Below are 12897 nucleotides of genomic sequence, written 5' to 3'. Positions count from 1 at the left end.
CAAAGTGATCCATCGCTTTACAGATCTTGAAAATAGCCACATACCGTAGCAGGACGGACATACCAGGCTACCCTAGATCACGTTTGGTTTTCTTTCATTTTTTTCCATTTTCGAGCTGTGACTAGAATATTTGAATGCCTTTTTTAAATTAATAATATATATTTCTTTAATCGATGGAAAGAAAAGTTTTGTCTGCAAGCACTTTTTGCATCAGCTTTCACCATGTTCATGTATGACAGATATAGTTGCTGTACAATTAGCAACTGTGATGGTAATGCAATTCAATTCATTGGAGGAGCATGAGAATATTAGACCACACTACCTTATCAGAAAACCTAAAGACCTTACATTGTATTCTCTCATCCACCGGCGAGCGCTCAACGAGTCCAGGGGTTAATAGCACTGTGCAATCCTTATACAGATCAGAAGGAACCCATACATGTTTCTGCGACATGCTGCAGAGGAAAAAGCAATTTCGCAATAAATTAGGTAAGTCGCTTAACTCGAATTGACAGAAGTGGAAATTAAAAGCCCAGTGGAATTCCCAAACCTCACACTAATAGGTCCACAGGGTAGTGGCAGTATATAGCTTAATGTAATTAGAGCCTCCGAATTGAAAGAGCTGCTCTCGTGTGCGTGTTCAGATGGGCCATTAGGTTTCATATCGAAAGAATGTGTTACTTTTTTAGATTTTGGCCTTTTTTTTCTTTTTTTACAGGAAGAAATTGTCTCCATCTATCATGTATGAGGCAGCAAGCTTTTTTAAATAATCCTTTATGATGAATTGCATGTTTCCAGTAAGTTTAAATATAATGGAGTGTGTACTGACATCAACGTACAGCTTCTCTGATCAAGGTTAAACATTGAAGTGCTTTGCATGCTTGAGATAACAACTGATGCCTTTATGTGCTGGGCGTTTGTATACATACACACACACATATAGCTATATATAATTAACTATACAAAACAGTCTTTAATAGATTAATCTTGTGTGGTAACTACAGAAAGAGACAATTCATGCTTCATTGGTTTATCTGAAACCAATTATCATTGCATGTATATGTGAATGTATGTTCTGTATCTACATTTGTGAAGAGATTGTAAAAGAAAAAAAAACAAAGGTTGAGCTGTGACACTACAAAAGTCACATTATGCAGTCCTCTCTTCTATTTTCTTTCGTCTACAGGGGAAGTAAACATTTATCTACATTATTCATTTTTCTGCACATGTTCCTGGAGATATTTGACTTTGACCCTGAAAACCCCCTCTGGCTGATATCTAGACCATGTGACCAACTAATGTTCCTGTCTTGATTCTATAGACTTTGTCACTTTTAATCTACAGCTGAAAAGAGGTTACCAGGACTTTAATTGACATAGCCATTAGCAAGTTTACACATAGCGTATTTAAGCATTCAATTAGCCTGCAAGTAAAGTAGATCAGCAGAGAGATTCTCTGGTGTCTAAACAAGGGGGGTTCTTGTTTTGTGACATGTTGTATTAAGTGATTTTCTTACCTCCTCTGTAAGCACCCTGAAAAGGTTTTTAAAATCTGTTTCAGTTGCGTCTGATTGAAAGTATTCAAATATTTGTGTAAAGATCTAGCAGAATCCTCATACTTACAGTTCTGTGCAAAAGTTTTAGGCAGGTGTGAAAAAATGTTGTAAATTAAGAATGCTTTCAAAAATAGACATGTTAATAGATTATATTTATCAATTAACTAAATGCAAAGTGAGTGAACAGAAGAAAATTCTAAATCAAATCCATATTTGGTGTGACCACCCTTTGCCTTCAAAACAGCATCAATTCTTCTAGGTTCACTTGCACAAAGTCAGGGATTTTGTAGGCATATAGTCAGGTGTCTGATTAAACAATTATACCAGACAGGTGCTAATGATCATCAATTCAATATGTAGATTGAAACACAATATTTAACTGAAACATAAACAGCTGTGTAGGAGGAATAAAACTGGGTGAGGAACAGCCAGACTCAGCTAACAAGGTGAGGCTGCTGAAGACAGTTCACTGTCAAAAGTCAGACACCAGGGCAAGACTGAGCACAGCAACAAGACACAAGGCAGTTATACTGCATCAGCAAGGTCTCTCCCAGGCAGACATTTCAAGGCAGACAGGGGTTTCCAGATGTGCTGTCCAAGCTCTTTTGAAGAAGCACAAAGAAACGGGCAATGTTGAGGACCGTAGACGCAGTGGTCGGCCAAGGAAACTTAGTGCAGCAGATGAAAGAAACATCGTGCTTACTTCCCTTCACAATTAGAAGATGTCCAGCAGTGCCATCAGCTCAGAATTGGCAGAACACAGTGGGACCCTGGTACACCCATCTACTGTCCAGAGAAGTCTGGTCAGAAGTGGCCTTCATGGAAGACTTGCGGCCAAAAGCCATACCTCCGACTTGGCAAGAAAGCCAAGCGACTCAACTATGCACGAAAACACAGGAACTGGGGTGCAGAAAAATGGCAGCAGGTGCTCTGGATTGATGAGTCAAAATTTGAAATATCTGGCTGTTGCAGAAGGCAGTTTGTTTGATGGAGGGCTGGAGAGCGGTACACGAATGAGTGTCTGCAGGCAACAATGAAGCATGGTGGAGGTTCCTTGCAAGTTTGGGGCTGCATTTCTGCAAATGCAGTTGGGGATTTGGTCAGAATTAATGGTCTCCTCAGTGCTGAGAAGTACAGGCAGATACTTATCCATCACGCAATACCATCAGGGAGGCATCTGATTGGCCCCAAATGTAGTCTGCAGCATGACAACAACCCTAAACGTACAGCAACAGTCATTAAGAACTATCTTCAGCGTGAAGAAGAACAAGGAGTCCTGGAAGTGATGGCGTGGCCCCCACAGAGCCCTGATCTCAACATTGAGTCTGTCTGGGATTACATGAAGAGAGAGAAGCAACTGAGGCTGCCTAAATCCACAGAAGAGCTGTGGTCAGTTCTCCAGCATGTTTGGGCCGACCTACCTGCCGAGTTCCTTCATAAACTGTGTGCAAGTGAACCTAGAAGAATTGATGCTGTTTTGAAGGCAAAGGGTGATCACACCAAATGTGGATTTGATTTAGAATTTTCTTCTGTTCACTCATTTTGCATTTAGTTAATTTATAAATATAGTCTATTAACATGTCTATTTTTGAAAGCATTCTTACTTTACAGCATTTTTTCATACCTGCCTAAAACATTTGCACAGAACTGTATGTGTATGCTCAGAAAACAAGTTTGATTACAGATGCACTCAATGTTTCGATCAGCTAAACATATTCGACCACACTCATTCTTGGACCGTATACACAAGTACATATAGGTTCCACTTTTTCTTTCGATTTATTTTTTACCTGGCACCTCTTAAGATTTTGGACATGTCCCCTCTTTATTTATTACATAAAATATCAGGGTAATCCCCAGGACAGAGACTCAACTCTTACACTGAGCACTGGTAGCTGCTGTTCTGTCTGATGGCATGGTATTATTGTCGTTCTTATTTGTGCTTTCAATAAAAATTCAGTGTGCATGACATGACATCTTCTTGAATTCCTCCAGAAATCCTCCAACACGTTGGCTTTGTGATTTTAAATCATCTTGATGCTTGGGCCTCATTAGCACAGTAGGATGTTACTTTTCCCTTGCCCAGCAGGGTTCTATTTGCCAGAGAATGAATGGTTCAATTACTAGACTACTAATAGATGAAGTGTAATTAACATTGTCATGCAGCTAATTTTCATTTATTTCTGTGCCATCACTCTTTAGCACCGTTTCATCTACTCCAGGCAAACACCTGCCTCGCTTTGCCCTCTTTGCATTTCCTTGCGCATCTCCAGACCTCTGTGTCTGTATGTAAAAGCTCTCTCATGCACCAAAAGTTTATATAAGCTAGAAAAATGGCTGACGTTTTTCTTTCTTTCTTTGTTTAATCTCCCTAACTTTTGTCATCTAAGCACCTAAAGCCACTTTTGGTCCAATATGCTGAACAGTACTTGTACTGTACTGTTTTCACTGGCCTTTATAATCACTTTTTTGGCTGCTGTATTTGAACTACAACGATTTTCAACCTTGAGGCACTGTGTAAACTATCAGATTTTGAAGTTTGCATATATATAGATAGATATACACACATATGCACACACATACATTTGGACCTGTGCAATAACAATCTTTCAGTGCACTTTTTTATCATAATATGTATTAATGTTCAAGGTAACTTTCACAAAAACACGACCTTCCTTACAGTCAATAATGGCATCGTGAGTTGGACCATTGGCAATATAAAGGTACTATAATGCGTATTTGTTTGAATGTGTCGGTGAAAGGCCACATTTTCTCAAGAATGTGATCATAATTGCTGTGTGTGTGTTGGGTTCCTTCTGTTGGTGCATGCTTTTTTTATTTTCTTTTAAACAAATCTTTCCTGTCCTCATCTAAACAGGACTTGTTTGTTTAGGTAAATAAGCAGTGCATTAAGGCAATTCAGTCTAAATTTGTCTCCACTATAGGGTGTGGAGTGGGCTCAGGGCGTACTCGCAGGATGCACTCAGTGTGTATAATGGATTTTCAGTAAATTGTTGCTAAGTGCCTCTCCCCAATTTATCGCTCTTCACTGAAGCATGAAAAGAAAGAGAAAAAGAAGAAACAAACCCAGGTTGCTTGACAAGAACCTGAGACCCAAATAAATTAAGCAGAAAATGAAAAGAGACTAAGTACAGAATTTATTATTTTTTCATACTGTACCTAATATATAACTCATAATGGCCATCTATTGGTTTTTATCCATTATTAATACACAATATCTCCCTTCAGTGTTTTTTGTTTTATTCCGGTAATGTATTTGAAAAGTTATCTACAGGTTTTGCAGGTGTTATACCTCCGCTTGTTAAATGCTCCACGCATCTTCCTCTCTTTCCAATATTGTGGCTCATTACGATTGATAACAAACCAATATGTAAAAACAAGAATCTCTTAGCTCTTCTCTTGCTCTTCCTAGGATAACTGACCATAAAATCCATGAGTTCTAGATGATGACTGAGTTGGGTATGGCCTGTAAGATATAATCTTTACATTGTTGAAACTCTACATATATTGCATATCTGGTAAACAGTGAGTGGTGTGAAATCACCATATAATAGTTACTGCTCTCCCTATGTTATCTTCCGTCCTCTCCTTTTTTAATTAAGCTTATTTTATCCACAAATGATTTATAAGAGCTTACCTTAAAGAAATGGGTCTAATTCCTATTGTAAAATTTAGGCGCCCTGAATTATTTAAGCATTTCTAGCTCTTGACTTCAAGTAACACATACATTATTACTACAGAGGTCATGGAGATAACTTTCATTTTTCGTCCCCCCTCTTTCCTGGAGATTATGTTAAGAATTAAACAATTAAAAAAAGAGAGAGGGGGGAGAGAGAAAATGGGTTTTAACATGATTATTTTTTAATGACAAGAGTCTTGTTCTGCTTAATGATACAATTGTCTGTACAAGACTGCGTTTTATTCAAATATAATTGCGTTTTTATCCAGTTATGAGCTCCCATGGTTTTGATGCAAGTCATACAGCTTGTAGACGATTGCTCACTATAAATCTCTAATAGGATAATATACTGAGTAATTACACCAATTATTCCATTGTGAGTAAGTTCACATTTCTTCATGAAAAAGAGGAAATTACTTGATTATAAGTTGATTCATATTTCTTACAAATAGAGTGTTATTATTATTAAATGTGTATAAAGAGAGACAGATTTCCATTATTGACCAACAAAGGCATACAAAGTTACTATGGAATGTGAGAAAAGCCATGACAGTAAGACAGTACATATTTGAAACATGATTTCAAAAGTCCAGTTCATGACCTGCACATAATACTTTTAGATAAGTAAAGTGTTTTTTTTATTATATTTTATCTGTAAGTGAAACTGTTTTAAATGCTTCCAACATTATTTTTAAAAGTGAAGTTAAAAAGTACATTCAGCACTTCTCTACGTAGAGACCTGTGGGGATTGAGAACTATCCAGTCGTGTGACGGATGCTGGATCAAAGTCTGGGGTTGATTAGGTACCAGAAACTAGTTGAGCGATTGCTCCTTTATTTGGTAACCTTCTCCATGTTCTTTGTGTTGTAAAACATTTGTATGTATTTTTTAATACTTCAGATTTTTGTATATAAAAAAAAATTGAAATCAAATCTAAGGAAATGGCTGCAGATGCACCAGGATGTCAGTAAAACGACTGCACAGTCAGCTGAGATTTTGTGCTTCCCAACCTTTGAGAGGAAGCCACAGAACAACCTTGCTTTACACCTCAAGCTGATATGGCAGCTGCTTGCCCAGAGCACAAGGAAAGCTTGTCTCACAACTCACAAACATTCAGTTACTTCCACAGCAGGCCAGCCTCCCCTCTGCTCCACGCAGAGATGCATCATAAGTACATTTCCATGTTCCAGTTAATTGTGCTCATAACGCACATATGAGGGGTAATAGATGAGGGGCCCATCCTGCTCATCAAGTTGTTAGCAACTTAATGATCCGAGCCAGCCCGTCAGAAAGACTCTTCTTTGAGTCACACTCCAGACCTGGCCTAATGGTCAGTGATGTTGTCCAATGAGGCGTGAAGCCCTTGGCTGCATTTTTGTTACTTGAAATATATCTGAACCTGCCGAAGAGAGTATTAAGTGAGGATAAGCGTCTCTCTAGGGTGTGGAGTTTTTTTTGTGTGTATGTTTTTAATGTTTCTCGGGTGGCATCTCAGGTCACACAGCCTCTTCGTTTGACATTCAGAGTTGGTGACGCATCTTGCTGTTCCGGTGAAATGCATTTGGGGGCCTTCTGGAAACTGAAATCCTTTCTCCATCTGTTGGGCCTGTATCTCCTTGACATTGCTGACTCAGGGTCTCTGGATTCGTCCCAAGCCAACAGCTGCTCAATGGAGCCACCGAGCAATGAAGCTCGTCAGCCTTGGGGGGACCATGAAACAGAGCCCTACATAAGCAATGGCTCTGCCTTGAAGATTGCCCACCTTCAATCGCTGCCGGAGGCCACAGACAGACATTGCGCTTTCACTGTGCACCACCAAGAAACGGCTGATGGATAATTAAAGGTTGTGTTACTCACTGATGCTTTTCAGCAGCTCCAGTTCCTAATTTTGACCAACATCTGCAGTGACGGAGCGAACAGCTTTGGTAAATATTTCAGGTCCACAGGCCCCCAAGAATGGAATGCTAGCTAGCCAGGGTAACAGCGATTAATGCAGCTTGCAGGAGTAAAAGTAGACCAGAATTAATATTGAATTTATGAACCTATCAAAGACATCTTCAATAAAGTAAGGCTTTATGGTTTGGGGTTTCCAATTATTATATATTTATTATTATTTTACTCTTATTTTCTTCTCCTGTATTGCTTTAATTACATATTTTTGCAGATGCTGTAAAATGGTCTCTGTGACAAAGATTGTGATCTCCTCAACATTCCTTCAGTTGGTTTATCCCAGTGCTAATGTGCTGTGTAGTTGGTGGACATTCACTGTAACCCCAATTATCCCAAACAGCAGATTATCTTAATACAAATGTGTGTTGCCAGAGGAGTTTGACTAATTGAGTGTCAGCTCTGTCTCTGATTAGTCCACATACACCTTCAAAAAAGATGAGGTCTTAATAGAATTCTTTGCTGTAGGCCTCACTTTATTCCATACATTTCCAGTGACATGCATGCATCATTACACACATGTGCAATCATGCAATGCATCATTAAGCAATGCATGTTTTTAAGTAAATCCATTGCGATCCTGGTCAGCAGGGTACTTCGGAAACGCAAAGCCACCAATTTAGTAATTCTTTCCATGGAAAAGGAAATGTGAAATAATGGCATTAAAATACGCACTGCCAATGCAGTCAGTGAACCGCCATCTCTCCAGTTTCCCCGGGGGACTGATACCAGTCAGCATTGGTGACTCGCCACGTTGTTCTCCACAGCATTTTGCATGGCTAACCTCACCAGGGACTGATTTACAGTCCAGACTGCTGGAGTTACTCACCCTTATCAACAACATGTGCCTCAACCTGCAGCTCTGCCAGTGTAACCACTCAGCAAACACCTCGCACGTCTCTCTTCCCGGGAATCCGTGACCGTGGAAAGCCACGCGGTTCTCAAACATGGTTGCAAAAAAGATACGATATGAGAAGGACGAGACACAGTGAAATAAGAATCGGCATGGAAGATATGAGCCAGTAGAGAAGGGTACAATATCCAGTGCACTCAGAAAAGATCACTAATGAGGGTCACTCTCTATCTGGACGAACTGGTGGTTAAAGCAGTTGATTCTTACAAGCAGTTGCAAGGAATGAATAGAATCCTGTGGTTGCATTTTAAAGAACGTGCTTTGAGAAGAGTCTCACCAATCATAATGAAATTATGAAGAACCCACAACAAAGTCATATCATCATTTACATCCAATCCTTTATCAATTTTTTCCAAGGCACTCTGTACTCTGAAGCGTATTGCAAAATATCTGAAATCTTGATCTATATTGAGAAACAAAACGAACAAATTTAATTAAAACAATTATGTTCAAAATTTCAATATACATTTCTGTTTGAAGACCCTTAATGTAGACGGACATCATGCAGAATAGAGCTTCAAACATAACTGCACAGCTATTCAATACGGGTAAGTATTTTTAAATGAAATATAACTAACTTTTAACATCTACTTATCTTAATTAAAAACTAGCTTTGTTTAGTCAGAAAAACACTTTGCACCATTATGTTGAATTAATGGCCTCCAGAGAACAGGAAGTGCCTGTTTGACTTCAGGGGAATCGCCCCTTTAAAACTGCAGTTCTTTTTTGTGTTCTCAAATACTTAAGTTGTCTTGCTGTAAAAAAAAAAAGTGAATTTTCTTGTGCAGTACTTGGTAACGTCTGACATTGCAGTGTGTCTGCTTGCAGCAAAGTATGACAATAAAAGCATACTGTCAGAATGATTGGCAGGCATGGCGGGGGTCAGTCTGGCGTCCTCATCTCGTCGGTTGTTGACACTGATGTCAAGAATAGCCACGCTTTCGATTGCTGCTGTGTTTCCAGGTGACTGGCCTGTTACACTGTGCGTTGCATGGGCTTTGATGGTAACGGGTAGGCCCTGTGCTTTGGCCTAGTGTGGGACCGGGCCTGGCAGTCGTGTGATATCTGGAGCCTAAACCGCCCATAAGCAAAGCTGTGCAAGCCCGGACTCTTCTCGCTCTAACCTCGGAGCTAATCACGCTTCATAACCTTGGATAATGGGGGCAGTAATTGTGTCACGGCAGAGTGCGGCTTCATACCCCGGTCTCTGATGATCGATTAGAGAGCCAGCCCGATTAATCTTAAAAGATCTAATCTAAACTGGACTGGGAGATGCTTGCTCACTCTGACACGAAACAAATAAGCTTCTAATGGCTTTCCCTCTACCTGTGCACTGCTCGAGTCACACGCTGGCCCTGCGAAGGCACAGCAGGCCGGCGTGGTGTCAGCGCTCCGGTGCACACTAGCGCTGGAAGGGCGTTAAATAAAATCTTCAAAAGCAGCTTTAAAAGAATGTCACACGTTTTAGGTGATAAACTTCTAGGTGTTTCTTCTCTTAGTTTTTTGCCTCTTGATGTATCTTGTTGTGTAAACAGCGCAACAAAAGCAATTTATTACAACGGAATAGCCGATACTTACATCGTTTCCCTTCAATAAAACATCAGCAACGCGTAATGGCCCTTTTAGCAAGATAAAGTGTTGAGTGAAGCAGTAGGGCTCCCACAATTAATGATTCCCACCTTCTTCTTATGATGTCATTTGTTTGACTGACTGCAGAGAGTAGGTGGCACAGTCACCGGTGGCTGAAGGACCACCCAGCGTATGATTATGCATGCGTAACAATGTATAAAACATATTAAATATACATCTTTGGAAACGGACACAAAAATCAGGTTCCAGACGGCTGTAAATGCTACGGTTTTATGTTATGTTTTTTCTTACCACTTCTTTGAAGTATTTGCTTTCTTAATTGGTCTCTCACAGGTCTTGTGCAGGTGACAGGTGACATCAAGACCTTCCCATGATGCACCACCAGGATTGTGGCCTTTGGATACCCCTAATCTTTAACTCTCTTATACATCTATACACTTTGATCAAATTGACCCCTTTGGAGGAATCTCTGCAGCTCAATCGTGGGGTATCAGTGGAGGACCTGGCCAGAGACCACGCTATATGGCCTTGTTTCCCTCGCCCTCTTTACACATTATTTCTATGGCTTTTTAGTAGCTAAAGTTCACTTTACAGACATACATTTAAATATCAGGTATCACATTTGATCACCTGACTCCATGCAGTTGAACGGAATGGTTAGTTCTGATTGGGTAGACAGCAGTAGTACAATGAGACATGTTGAGAAGAGAGAGAGAGAGAGATTGAAAACAGGTTTACAACTCTGAAAACAAGTCTTCTCTGAAGACCAAAATAAAAAACTATAATTGGTCTTACTTTGTTGGAGTTTCCAGGTTCCAGGTATTAACATGGGAAGAGGGAGAAAGAGAGAAAACCAATACTGTCACTTATTTCTGTGTTCTGAAGTATTTCCGTGCTGCTTTTGAAGCTGTTCTGTTATCCCTCAAGAACAGCTAGGAGAGAGAGAGCCCTACAAAGGGAGAGCCCATCTAATTGATACACAGGCTCCGTTCAGCAATGGAGAAATGTATTTTCAGGGAACTATTGGAGAGGGGATCAAAAAGGCATTTGAGACGGAGAAAAAGACATAAACAAAAATGATTAAAACACATACACGCAACTGAGAATGTGACTTATGTATTCTCACATTGTCTGATCCCCATTTTGAAACATTTATGGGCCATCCCTGCTCTGAGATAGGAAGAAAAAAGGTTCCCCATAAGAAGTTATATGAAGCTCTGCTGTTTTGCGTAGAAAAACGTAGCCAATACATCAATAGATATCTATCTATATCTAATCCACTTTGTGCCGTCTGATACATTATTATTATTTAGTAATGTACATTAGTCCCAGAAACTCTGGATAAATCTGTTGTGCGTAACATTGATGCTAAACATTTCAAAGAGGTGCAGTGAGAACTATTGTGACCTGTACGTATCTGATTTCTGTTAGTGTTAAATACTTTACCATTTGGGGGGGGCGGAGGCCGTGTGTGGTCTCTGTGTCTCTGGAGAACGCTTGCGGCAGTAGATGGAGTTGCCCCGTTCCCCAATCGCAGCCTGTAAAGCAGCAAATTATATTTTTGGGAGCGGAGAACAATCAAGAACAATAACACAAATGCATTTGTTCAATATATAAACCATCTGCTACTTTCCCCACCAGACTCTCACTGAATATTGTAATTTCCATAAGCGTGACGTCTCGATCACTTTGTACGGTATTGTCTTACCCCTAATCTTAGCTCCTTCCCAAGGTTGCCCGGAGAAAGCGAAATCAGTAAATAAACACAAATAATAACATAATAATAAAAAGACGAGAAGGAAATATATGTAGAGTATATTCAGATAACGATTCATAATACTTAGGGACTTGTGATATAAAAAGATTAGGATTATTGGATTATGGGAAGTAGGCAAAATACAAACTATGTAATAGCGTCAAAATTGGATTTCTTTTTCTGTTGCCTCCTGATCTGACATTACCATACGTTATTTGGTAATCTTGCAGTGGGGGATTAAACTCTCTTTGAATTGCTTTCTAACATAGTGGAGCAGCTCGTTTCAGTTATGACACAGTGGTGTATTTATAGCTCGTCTTTAGGACCTTATTTTAGGTTCATAATACGCATCCTGTTCTACCGAGACTTTATAAATTGAGTGTGTTTGGGACCATCTTTTAAGATTGTGACATTTGAGAACTGAACTGAAAGTTTCAAACTTGGTTTATTTAGCAAAAATAGGAACTGGACAGTCCTTACAGTAATATGCAGACTTCTTTTCACCCTAAACGAAGACATTAAATTCTACTGTATGTCTTTCAAAGCTGCTGGTGTTATTTATTACCATAACATAATATTAGTCTTGTGTGACTATTTTCCTTTGCTTATCAATTACAGACATCCGGTTTCAAAGTGATGTTTTCAATCCCGACACTCGTTGGTTTGAATAAGATGCGAAACTGTGTTAGTAAGAAACAGGATTACATAAAACTCTGAGCCCTAGGGCCTGTAAAGTCAAACAGACACTGTGTCAAGGAATAAACATCCTGGAATTACTGGAGATCTGGTGTTGCGCGGTTTATCTTTTGAAACACAGCAGCAGAGTGCTCCGGGAGAGTACCCGGGAGAAAATCTGCAACGCTACGCGACAAAAAGTAATTTCGCATTACGGTTATAGGCCGAGCTAGTTAGCCATGTAACGTTCATTTACATTTTTTTATACAGCACAAACGTAAATCCTTTGCCGGCTGTATCAAAATTACAGCGTGTAAACAGTCATTACTACAAGTTAAGTTGGGATTTATATGGCATCTTTCACTCCTTCCACAGGGCACGCCAATAACCCCACTCTGTGCCCCAGATAAAGCACCAAATTAAGCGCTATGTCACTGCTGCACATCTGTGCGAGTGAGCAGGAACGACAGCAGCAACAACAATAACAAAGAGGAGAAAACGTTGTTTAGCTGCTGGTCTTTCATGCAGAGGATGTCAAGTCTTTGTTTCCGCTTTTCTTTGCACCCGGAGGAAGCAACGGTTCAATGTTTCATTCGGCGTACGTCCCATGGGTTCCACAGCCCTCTAGTCTTTCTCGGAGGATAAACCTGAGCAAGACTGGAGCGCGTGCAGAGACTCGTGTGTGCCGTGTTTGTGTAACGAGGCAGACGTTGCCCAGAGTTATCTCGGCCTGGCCTATCCTGGCTTCTTACCTTCTGTCG

At 40.0% G+C, this 12897-nt stretch overlaps 1 protein-coding gene across 1 annotated transcript in view; it reads left to right on the top strand.

The window, feature by feature from the left end:
• The window catches only part of LOC136712904 (transmembrane protein 132C), a 169406-nt gene that overhangs the window by 126337 nt on the left and 30172 nt on the right, over nucleotides 1-12897 (top strand). The gene's annotated exons all lie outside the window — the stretch shown is intronic.

This window comes from Amia ocellicauda, chromosome 17 (assembly GCF_036373705.1).
Source record: "Amia ocellicauda isolate fAmiCal2 chromosome 17, fAmiCal2.hap1, whole genome shotgun sequence".
Taxonomy (NCBI): Eukaryota; Metazoa; Chordata; class Actinopteri; order Amiiformes; family Amiidae; genus Amia; species Amia ocellicauda.
Note: the sequence above shows the minus strand (reverse complement) of the source record. Positions and strands in the feature narration are given on the sequence as shown.